The following is a 12674-nucleotide window of genomic DNA, read 5'->3' as shown; positions in this document are numbered from 1 at the left end:
TACTCATTATTTAATATTACGTTATTCAACCTCCATGTATTTGAATGTTTTAACTTTTTTTTTCTTGAGGTTGTTTTCTACTTTCAAGCCATTACAATCTAAGAAGATGCTTGATATGGTTTCAATTTTCTGGAATTTGATAAGTTTTATTTTGTGTCCTGCAATGTGCTTTATTTTTTAAAATAACCCATGTGCATTTGAAAATAATGTAATTTTGTTTCTTTGAGTTGAAATGTTCTGTAAATCTCATTAAGTTCATTTGATATAGTGTGTAATTTAATGCCACTGTATCCCTCTTTTTGGGGGTGGTTTCTTTGTTGTTGTTTTTTTTTTTTTTTTCGGGGAATGGCGGTCTGGAAGATCTGCTCATTATTGACTGTGGAGTGTTAAAATCCCCTAAAATGACTATTGCTGCCTATCTCTTTTTTTAAAGTCCTCTAAGATTTTCTATCTTATATATATAGGTAATCCTATGTTGGGTGCATATATGTTTACTCGTATTATATCTTTTTGTTGGACTGCTCCCTTAAGTTTTATGCAGTCGCCTTATCTGTCTCTTGTTATGGCCTTAGTTTTGATGTCTATTTTGTCTGATATAAAGTTTGCTACCTCATCTTGTTTTTTATATCCATTTGTATGGCATGTGTTTTTCCATCTCTTCACTTTTAGCCTGTGTAGATCTTTTATTCTGAGGTGGACTCTTGTAGACAGCCTGTATGTGAGTTGTGTTTTCTTGTCCATTCAGCTACCCTATGTCTTTTGTATGGAGCACTTAATCCATTTACATTTAAGGTTATTATTGATAGATACTTATTCTTTGCATTTTTTCCCTTGTACATGTGCTTGCCCCTCTCTCTATTTATTCTTCTTCAAGCAGTCCTTTTAGCCTCGCTCCCAATGCTGGTTTGGTGGAACTGTATTGCATTAATATGTTTTTTGGTTTTTTTTTTTTATCTGAGAAACTCTTTATTTTGCTTTCCACATTAAATGAGAGGCTTTCTGGATAGTGTGGTCTTGTTTGCAGGTCTCTGCTTTTCATTACTTGAAATATTTCATGCCCATCTCTTCTGGCCTCTAATGTTTCTGTTGAGAAATCAGCTGATAGCATTATCAGAGCACCTTTGTAAGTAGCTAGTGGCTTCCCTCTTGCTGCCTTTAAGATTCTGTCTTCAAATTTTACAATTTTTATTGTGATCTGTGTTGGTGTAGGTCTCTTTGGGTTCATCCTGACTGGGATTCTTTGTTTTTCCTTAACCTGTGTAACTCTCTACCTCACCAAATGTCATTAAGAAAGATGAATAGGTAATTACAGAATAACCATGGGGATGTAGAGTACAGTATAGGAAGTGGAGTAGCCAAAAAACTTATAAGCAGGACCCATGGATATGAACAATGGTAGCGGGGTTGCCTCAGGGAATGAGAGGTTTTAGGTAGAGTAGGCTAGGGGGAAAATCAGGAAACCTGTAATAGTATAATCAACTATTTCTGTCATTATTCCTTCAAATAGGTTTTCTATCCCTTGCTCCTTTTCTTCTTCTGGTACCCTTATGGTGCATGTACTTTTACATTTCATGTTGTCACAAAATGGCCTTTTTGAGTCTGTTTATTTTTTTGCTCTGACTGAGTGCTTTTTTTCTACCTTGTCTTCCAACTCACTGATGTGATCTTCTGCTTCATTTAGCCTGCTTTATTTGTATATGTATATATTTTTTTAATATTTGAATGCTGGGAGAATATTTATTTTTAATTATATTTTATTGATTAAACTATTATAGATTTCCTGATTTTCTCCCTACCCTACTCTACCCAGAACCTCTCAGTCCCTGAGGCAACCCCGCTACCATTGTTCATATCCATGGGTTCTGCTTATAAGTTTTTTGGCTACTCCACTTCCTATACTGTATTCTATATCCCCATGGTTATTCTGTAATTACCTATTTGTCTTTCTTAATTCCCTCAGCTCTTCATTTACTCACCTACATCCCCTCCCATCTGTCAACCATCAAAATGCTCTCCACACCCATCATTCTGTTTCTGTTCTTTTTGTTTGTTTAGTTTGTTTTTTAAATTCAATTGTTGATAGATATGTATTTATTGCCATTTTATTGCTCATAGTGTTGATCAACCTCTTTTTCTTGAATAAGTCCCTTTAACATACCATATAAAAGTGGTTTGGTGATGAATAACTCCTTTACTTTTTTCTTATCTGGAAACCTCTTTATCTGTCTTTCAGTTCCAATTGATAGCTTTTCTGGGTAAAGCAGTCATGGCCCTAGTCCCTGCTTTTCATGGCTTTGAATATTTCTTTCCAAATCCTTCTAGCCTGCGAAGTTGCTTTGGGTAATCAACTGACACTGTTATGGGAACTCCCCCGTAGGTTACTACCTTACTTCCTCTTGCTGTTTTATAAATTCTCTCTTATCTTTAACCTTTGGTATTTTAATTATTACGTGTCTTGGAGTGGCCTCTTTGCATCCATCTTGTTTGGGACTCTCTATGCTTCCTGGACTTACATGTCTATTTCCTTCACCAAATTAAGGAAGTCTTCTTTCATTATTTTTTCAAATAGATTTCCAATTTCTTGCTCTTCCTCTTCTTCTGACACCCTTATGATGCAAATGTTGGACCTTTTGATGTTGCCCCAGGGGCGACTTATACACCCTCATTTTTTTAAATTCTTTTTTCTTCTTGTTGTTCTGATTGGTTGTCTTTTGCATCCTTATGTTCCAAATCCTTGCTTTGATTCTCAGCTTCATCTACTCTGCTGTTGATTTCCTGTAAATTGTTCTTTATTTCAATTAGTGTGCCCTTCATTTTCTCACTGTATCTTTATTATGCTGTTGAGGTCTTTACTAAGTTCCATGAGCATCCTTATAACCAGCGTTTTGAACTTGGCATCTGATAGATTGCTTATCTCCATTCCATGTAGCTCTTTTTCTGGAATTTTGACCAGTTCTTTCATTTGGGCCATGTTCCTTTGTCTTCTCATTTTGGAAGCCTCCCTGTGTTTGTTTCTGTGTAGTAAATAAAGCTGTTTTGACTCCGTGTCTTGGTAGTGCGGCCTAATGTAGTAGGTGTTCTGCAGGATCCAGTGGCACTGCTTCCCCTACCATCTAAGCTGGGTGCTCGAAGTGAGCCCTTCATGTGGGCTGATTATACCCTCTTCTTGTATTTGAGCCTTGGTTGCTGTCGGCAGATCAATGGGAGGGATTTTCACAGGCTTCTCATCAACCACGATTGGCTGTTACTGCTTACCACCAACCACCACCCTCTGTGGAGGATCAGGTGTTCAGGGATAATGTGATGGTGCTCTGATGTGTTTTGTAGCTGTCCACTGGGTGTGCTGGTCCTGGGGTTTCCTGGGCAGTGCAGGCCAAGTTCAGCCGCCACCTGTGTTTTGCCTGGGATCACCCTGCCTGAGCCGTAAAGCAATCTGAGATGGCTGCTACTTGTTCTGGGCTTGGAGATTTCCAGGCAAAGTCAAGCTGTGAATCTAGGCTCGGTGTTCCTAGTGTTGGGCCTGGGGCTCACTGAGGCTAGCTGTTGTGTGTTTAATAGGATTTAGGAAGTTGTTCAGCATGAGCTAAAGCCAGCCATTTATCTGGAAAAGCAGCTTGGGTGGGCTTTTCCAGTGAGCTGGGTTGGGCAGAGTCCCTGGGGATCTCCAAGGCAGGTCAGACAATGTTAGCCAGGTTGATTGAGTTTCAGATATGGTGCCAACTTGCCAGCTCTGTGGCTCTCTGAGGGGAGGGCTAAGAAAAGGGACAATGGCCTTTACTCACCTTGATGCCAGACACTTCAGTTTCTCCCACTGTGCCACTGGTGCTTTTCAAGCTGCTACTTTGGTGCTGGAGCTCAGAGGGAGTGAGTCTGTGTAAGTGAGTCCATGTATGGGCTCTTTAAAAAGAACTGCTTGGGTCTCCAACAGTTTCTTCTACTGCCTCAGTCCCTGCTGGTTTTGGCAGCCAGAAGTTGTGGGAACTTATCTTCATGACACTGGAATCCTGGGTTGGGGGGTCTGGTATTAGGCTGAGACTCCTCACTCCTAAGATATCCCTTCTGACTTTTTATCCACCACATATGGGTGTGGGACCAGCCTGTTCCACATCTGTATCCCTCTTACCAGCCTGGATGGATGTGTGGGTTTTTTAAAGTCCATAGTTGTCAGCCTTCTGTTCAACTCAATTTCTGACAGTTATGAGCTATGGTTGTTCTGTATTTTAGTTATAATTTTGATGTGCGAAGAGGCAAGCTATGTCTTCCTATACTGATATCTTGACCAAAAAGTCACTAGCCTGCTTTTAATTCCTTCTAGTGTGTTCTTCATTTCAGATACTGCATTCTTCATTTCCAACTGGTTCTTATTCAAGACTTCTATTTCCTTTTTCATGCTGATGCATTTCCCACTAAGTTTCTCGTAGTTGTCACTAGGTTCCACAAGCATCCTCATAACCACTACTTTGAACTCAATGTTTGATAAATTGCTTGCCTCAATTTCATTCAGCTATTTTCTTGAGATTCCTCATTTTCTTTAATTTGGAGGTTGTTTCTTTGTCCATTTTAGTTGTCTCTTTGTATTTGTTTCTATGTATTAGATCGATCTGTTTTTACTGTTTGTCTTTTAGAGTGGCCTTATGTATTAGAAGGCCTGTGGGACCCAGTGGTTCAGACTCCTTGATCTCCTGATGTGGATGTTCTAGGAATGTCTTTTGTTTAGCTTATATGGACTATCTTGTATGTGGGTTCTGATTATTAGCTCATTTGTTGGTGGGAATTCCCCTTGAAAAGCTGACTATGAAGCTTAACACCTATCATGTCTTGTGTGCTATTGTATATATGCTGGCAGACCAAGGCAAAACAACACAAAAACACTACCAAAACAAGCAATGTTTTCCTTCAACCACAGCAGCAATATCAATGACAAGAGAGCAAAAAATAATAAGAGCATAAAGAGGAATGGTATAGTAGAGAAAGGGGAAAAGAATATGATAAAACCAAAGGAAAGAGAAGTGTTTAAAGGAAAGAAAAATGGGGAAGATAATACTAATAATTAACGGAAGGAGGAAAACAGGGAAAAAGAATTTGGAAAAAGTAACAGAAATTTAAAAAAGAGAGGAAGGGAATGATGGAGTAATCAAATGTAAAATAAGAGATATGAAAGAAAAAAATAGATAAAAATAATAAAAAGATTCTGAAAAAGAAAAAAAATAGCAAAAATAATGAAAAAAGAACCAAGATTGGTCCCAGCAGAGCTTGGTTCTTGCCTACTCCTTTCTCCGTTTGGATCATGCTCTAATATCTGAGTCTGGTGTAAGCCAATGTCAGGTCCTGTCCACTCCTGGCCCTTGGCAGCCTTTTTGAAGTTACAAGTGATCCACAATTTGTGGCTGATTCCTCCAAGCTTGGCTTCTCCCAGGGTGGGCCAAGTTACTCTACAAATCTGGCTTTTATCAGCACTAGTTCCAGCGGTGTGTCAGTAAACATTCCACATTACCACAGGATCCCCCTCTGCCTTGAGTATTTTTTTAGATGTGGGTTGGATCCCCAATTAGGGCATGTGCAGGAGGCAACCAATCAATGTTTCTCTCTCACACTGACATCTCTCTCTCTCTCTCTCTCTCTCTCTCTCTCAAATTGATAGAATATATCCTGTATGCTTTATCTTCTTTCCAGTCTCATATCATCCTCATGGGGTGAAGTAGGGAGGAAAGAGTCCAGCAGCAAAACCGCAACACAAATGATGGTGGAACACTCACACCACTCCCTCTGTTGAGTCTCAGCCTCAGGTCCATGTTGTTGAGCTCCTGCCATGGTCTCCTCAGTCAGTGCCACCCCAATTGCCTGTCTATACCCTTGACGCACGTGGCTCTTTTGCTAATCCACAGCCTCTTCTGTCAGGCTCTGTCCAACTTGTGGTTCCAATGGTGCTCAGTGCCAGGGAGGCAACAACCATGTCTCTGGCAAATACTACAGTCCTTGGACTCCAGCTCCCGGTGGGGGCACATAGTCCAGCATGGTGCAGAGGGCCCAGGGTCAAGGCTGGGAGCTGAGGCTTGGCTGCTCTGGCAGCTTCTTCCTGAGGAGGATTTTGTAAATATCACAAAATAGCACACATTCCAAACTCGCGCAGCCAGAAGTAATGGGCCAAGTGGTAGCGGCAGTGGCTCCAACAGTAGAGCCCTGACTGAGTGCTCCTAAGTGCCCGCACAGGTGGACAGACACTTGCACAGTTGCACACTTGCCTACACACACACTCACACACAGTATCACACACACTCAACTGGAATTTCAAGTTGATTGCTCTGTAGTTTACCTGCAAGACCGGTCCAGGACTGGGAGGAAATGGACGGAGCTTCCGTCTACTCTGCAGCCATCTTGGAACCCCCCAACACCTGTTTACTTTCTGCACTGTATCAGGCCCTGCATTAGCACTAAGACACACAATGACCAATAGTCCAGACTCTCAGCTTCGTCAAACCATGTTTTGTCTTCCTCATTGTTTTCCTCCACAATGCTTTTATCAGCTTGTTTCTTTTTACTTTATACCCCCAGTACATAGTTCCACCTTCATGTACAGTGGTAGTTAAATAAGCCTTTTCATACCTCAGTGTATCTAACCCACATCCTTAAACAAGACTTTTGAATTTTTCCTCTTGCCTTTAGCAGTGAGTATGAACTCAACCCTCTATATTGGGGCTTTTTATTCATTTGCTTTGGCTCAAATTTCTTTCCTTGATCACTAAACAGAGAGGAACTTTCTTTTCTCCACTCTTAAAAACTTTGTCCATCTTTAAGGCAAGCTCTATTATCATTTCTTCTCTAAAGCTTAAGTGAACTAGGCTCCTAGTTCTCATTTATGCTGAGCTATGTTTTATTTGTATAAGGAAAAAAATCTTGGGATTTTCTTCCTTATCAATTAGCATTTTTTAAAATTCGAAGTTCATTTTTTTCTTAACTTCAATGCAAATTTTTGAGTCAACTGTCTAATATTTCGTACTGTTTATCTCTTTCTCTATATAAATATATATTTTAATTTATATTGCATATTAATTTATATATTTTACATATATTTACATATAAATATATCCTATACTTATATTTCATATATATATATCAATTGATCAATAGAATACAGAGCATTATCTTGCTGACAGAAAAACACAACATAATTAGAAAGTTTCATACCATGTATTATGTTTGTGTGTCAATAATTACTTGTGTCACAGGTGGGCACAAGTAACCGAGTTCTTGGTGATTATGAACAAAGAAGTGAACTGAACATGCAGAGTTTATAGCAGAAAGAGAGAGAAAGCAGGTTTATTAAGTGATAATACACTTCACAGAATATGGGAGCAGGTCAACTCTGAGCAAAGATTGACCTCGGGGGCTGGAGGGCTTTTATTCTTGTAGGGCGGGTATTTCCCGGCTAGTTCTGGTGGGGTTTTATTGCGTATATACAAGTAGTTACATTACTTTAAAGGTACTGTGCATGTGGTCTCCCATGATTTTCTTTGATTGGCCACCTGGGAAGGGTATCCCAAAATGCTAATTTATTATAATATTAATTTATTATAATGATGCAGGGTTCATGCAGCATCTTCTGCGTAGGTGCAGTCATGATTCACCATGACTCAGCGCTTTTCCAGAAAGCGGGAACAACTGGTCTTAGAACAGGGTCTCTGTCCTTTATTGATGTTCTCTATCTTAGCCCTGGAGCACCTCTGGAGTTTCTCCCTCCTGACTCTCTCCTGTCTCACTTGCAAAATCTAAGTAAAAATAATTTTTCTGTATAACATTCAACAATATACCACCAATATAGCTGAGAATGCAAGTAACAGGACTCTAAAGAAATCTATAATTATTGCATAAATATGGTTTTGTGCCCTTGCAGTAGTTATCTCAGTTTTTAAATTTACTGAAATTTCACACTGAACTATTTTTCTCTTCTGTAGCTAGTTTGTGATTGATTTTTCTCAACACAAACAGCAGTAGATTAGGGAATTAATTAAGGGAAACCTAAAATGTCTTCTCCTCCACTTCACTTACAATGCCTGCTGAGCAGGTGAAGGCAGCCCTAGTTAAAAGGTTATTTCTCTGTAGTGAGTGTAGAATAGAACAAATGTTGTAATTAACGGGGCTTAGGGGTCCTATTTTAAGAAGAGGCTCAGTCACAATCTAACAACAAAATAGTATTCAAAGATCAATTGCAGCTAATCTTTCTAACTGGTAAAAAAAATATGTCTCAATTTTTTAAACTAAAATTTAAAAAAGAGAACTATACTAAATATATTCTGAAAAAACGATGGCATAAAACTAACACATTTATAGTTACAAATTTATAATTATTCATGTTACCCTCTGATACTTTCATATATTTCTTTCAAGTAGATTTCTTACTGAAAAAGTTTTAATTGCAAATATTTGTAAATTTAAATATATTTTAAATGCTCTAAATCATTGTTAGAGGACTGTTTTGGTGAAACAAGATATTTTAAAGTAAAACTTTTTTTAACATTTATATAGTGCACCTTAATATATGTGGTATATAAATTTATAGTCACTTGTTCCTGGTGCTTAGACAAGTTTGCTATTTAAAATATTAAAATGTTTAAAATTGCTCTTTAAAAGTTATTAATATACAAGTTCTAAAAACCCTTTCTTGATTGCATCCTCTCCTTCTCTCCATTAAACATAATGACCATCTTTCCTGCCTGTTCAAGTCTCTCCCTAACTCAATGTGTTATAAACTCAATTTCTGGCTTATTTCCCATGCAAAATAATTTACAACTTGATTAATATCTGTTCCTATCATCACATAGTTTATTTTAGTTACGCAGATCACATTGCCCAACCGTGAGGGTGAAGTTCATATCTATGTTTCCAATAAAAGTCTGAAGTTCATGAAAGAAAGAGGGGGAAAGGTATAGATAAAGGAAGGTTTCTCTTTCTTTCAGATTAAAACACCCCAAAATATTTCTTTACAGTGCTGCCTGCCCATGATACATTAGCTAAAGTCTCATTAGAAACACTAGAAAATATCAAAACAAAGTTTTTAAGATGTTTTTCAAAACCTTTTATGATCTGGCCTCTGTTCCTTACTCACCAGCATTTTTCTGAAACATGCCTCTCCCACACTTGACTTCCTGCAGCACCATAAATGCATCAGTGTCCTCTCTCCAGTTGCATGTGCTTTCATTTTGACTCAAACAATCTTCAATATTTTTTCATTTTTCTGTTCATCTTGAAGACTCATCATGTTGGTCACCTGCAGAATGCGGGTAAAGACCGTCCCACCTAACCTCTTAGATAGGTATCCTTAAGACTCTACTGAATTTTGTTTACTTAATTGCTTAATTCTTTACCCACATCTTCCTTGAAACCCTGGAACCTAGACTGGCACTTGACATTAAGAAAGCATTCACAAACACTTTCTGAATGAAATAATATAAGAATTGCATGTATGAGTGGCTAAAATTGTAAATGAATGCATCTCTGAACCTTCTGTGGATTTTAAAGCACATCCCTTTTATACAGAAACATCAACCTTTGACTTATGTGCTCCTGTGTATAGGTGTGCTTTGGATATGGAAAGAAGGGTTATATATTGTGTCTTATTCTTAAAAACTTCCCTCTTGAGTGTCAATTGGATCCCCCTGGGAAGAAAAGGGTCTGAATCATAAGCAGAGACCCCAAGATTACAGAATCTGAAACTAGAGAAGCACACAGACGAAAACGCAACAGCGGAAACCTTAGTGGCGCTCTCTGCCAGAGACAGGTGGCTGGAAACGCAGAGACATTTAAAGAGCCAACACAAAAATTTACAGTGGCAGCCACCTTCCTTGATCTCTGGGTAGAGGCGGGAGCAGAGTGGGCTGGAGCCTGAGGAGAGGTTGGTGAGGAAAGTTTTGTGAAGAGAACTGAGACAGTAGCCAGTGGAGCCCAGTGATAACTCACCTCCCACTCTGCAGCTACCATCTCGCTCAGGCATAAGGGAAGCAATAATCCAGCCTTCTGTGTGCTCTGCCCAGAGCTTGCACGCACATGGGCTGGAGTGTTGAGTGCAATGTGGCCAGCAGAAATAGAGGATCCTTGGCCAAAGGGGACACACAGTTGCCTAGAGACCCTTGAGGAGAGACTGGAGACAGAGGCGTTGGGGAAAAAACTGGAGGAGTAGCAGGGGATTCACAGAGCCGACTCCTTCCTCATTCCGTAGTCTCCATTTTGTGCAGGCAGGCCATGCCCCAAAGAGGCAGCAACGGGTGAGGAAACAACGGCCTTGTCCTCAGGGCAGTCTGGCCTGGACAGGGGTTGCATGTGAGCCTTGATGCTGATTGCAGAGCTACCTGCAGACATAGGAGACCCCGGGCTAAAGGGGACACAGAGCTGCCTAGAGTGTGTTGAGGAGAGATTGGAGGTGGAGGTGTTGGGGAGAGAACTAAGGGAGTAGCGGGGAGAGGGGATCCCAGTGCTGACTCCTTCCCCATTCCATGATCTCCATCTTGCTCAGGCAGACCACTCCCTTGAGTGACAGCAGCCTCTAAGGAGACAATAGTCTCACCCTCAGGAGGCACTGCCCTGCCTGTGGTGCCTAAGCCTGACTGTTCAAGGCAGAATGACAAGAATAACAATAGTAGGAGACAGACACAGGTATTAGATTCTTAGAAGGCTCAAACAAATGGCCTACGGTCAGACTGGGCCAACAACTGACATCATCAAAGGTGACACAGAAAGAAAAGAAAGAAAATAAATAAACAAACAAACAAACCTGCCTACGACCATAAAAGTTTAATTCACAAAGTCAGGAAATCAAGTCTGATCAATTGAAGCAGAAGCAAAAAAAAAAAAAAAAAGGATTCTCACAAATAATGGGAAGGAAAAGAAATACCCCCAAATTAAGGGAAAGGAGGAATCCTCACAGAGAGAGACAAATGCAATAGAGGCAAGGGAACTCTCAGATACGGAATTCAAAACAATGGTTCTAAGGAAGCTCAATGAGCTCAGCCAGCTCAAACAGAACTATGAGAAACTGCATTGAAACTATCAAGATCTTACAACAAACTATATCAACCTGGAAAAAGACATAGAAACTATCAAGAAGACACAAGAGGATATGAAGAATACCATTCCTGAATTGAAGAACACAGTAGAAGGAATCCAAAGCAGGCTGGATGAAGCCAAGGAGCGAATCAGTGAGATGGGGGACAAGGTAGAAAAAAGCTCCCAGAAAGAACAAGAAATGGAAAAAAGACTCAAAAAGAATGAAGAGGCATTTAGGGAAATGCAGGACAACCTGAAACGCAATAATATCTGTATAATAGGGATACCAGAAGGAGAAGAAGAGGAGCAAGGGACAGAGAACCTCCTCGAAAAAGTAATGATGGAAAATTTCCCCAATTTGAGGAGAGAAAAGGTCTCATGGGTCCAGGAAACAAAGAGGACCCAATTCAAGAGGAACCCAATGAGGTCAACTCCAAGACACATCATGATTAAAATGGCGAATATCAAAGACAAAGAAAGAATCCTAAACGCAAGGGAGAAACAGGAAGTAACATACAAGGGAGCCCCGATACTGCTAGGTGCTAACTTCTCAACAGAAACACTGCAAGCCAGAAGGAAATGGCAAAAAATATTCCAAGCCATGAAAAACAAAGGGCTACAACCAAGACTGCACTACCATGCAAGGCTCTCAGTTAAAATGGAAGGTGAAATAAGGAGTTTTCCAGAGAAAAGAAGGTTAAAAGAATACGTCTCCACCAAACCAGCACTAGAAGATACGCTAAAGGGACTCGTTTAAGAAAATGAAGAAAAAAGAGTGAGAAAGAGAAAAACACAGGTACAAAGGGAAAAAGTGAATAAGTTTCTATCAGTAATAACTCTCACTGTAAATGGACTAAATGCCCCAATCAAAAGACACAGGAGAGCTGAATGGATAAGAAAACATGACCCACACATATGCTGCCTACAAGAGACCCAGATTGGAAAGGAGGACCTACACAGATTGAAAGAAAAGTGATGGAAAAAATATTTAAAGCAAATGAGTGAGAAAATAAAGCAAGGATAGCAGTACTTATATCAGACAAAATAGATTTAAAACAAAGGCCATAAAAAGAGACCCAGAGCAACACTTTATAATACTTAAAGGAATAATCCATCAAGAAGACAAAAACATTGTAAACTTCTATACACCCAACACAGAAGCACCCAAATATATAGGAAAATCTTGGAAGACTTCAAAAACGATATAGACAGCAACACACTGATAGTAGGGGATTTCAACATCTCACTGTCAAAAATGGACAGATCTTCCAAACAAAACATCAAAAAGGATATTGTGGAGCTGAATGATACATTAAATCAAATGAACTTAACTGACATATATAGAATCTTTCATCCCAAAGAAGAAAAATACACATTCTTTTCAAATGCTCATGGAACTTTTTCAAAGATAGACCACATGATAGGACACAAAGCAAGACTCAGCAATCTCAAGAAAATTGAAATAATAACAAGCATTCTCTCGGACCACAAGGGCTTGAAACTGGAAATCAACCTCAAAGAGAAACCTCAAAAACTTGCCAACTCATGGAGACTGAGCAGTAGACTATTAAACAGTGAATGGGTCAATAATGAGATAAGAGAAGAAATCAAAAAGTTTCTGGAAACAAATGAAAATG

Source organism: Pteronotus mesoamericanus, unplaced genomic scaffold (genome assembly GCF_021234165.1).
Source record: "Pteronotus mesoamericanus isolate MK-2021 breed Mesoamerican mustached bat unplaced genomic scaffold, CSHL_Meso_final contig_26, whole genome shotgun sequence".
NCBI classification, from domain to species: domain Eukaryota; kingdom Metazoa; phylum Chordata; class Mammalia; order Chiroptera; family Mormoopidae; genus Pteronotus; species Pteronotus mesoamericanus.
The sequence above is the reverse complement of the archived record's forward strand: the minus strand, read 5'-3'. Positions refer to the sequence as shown.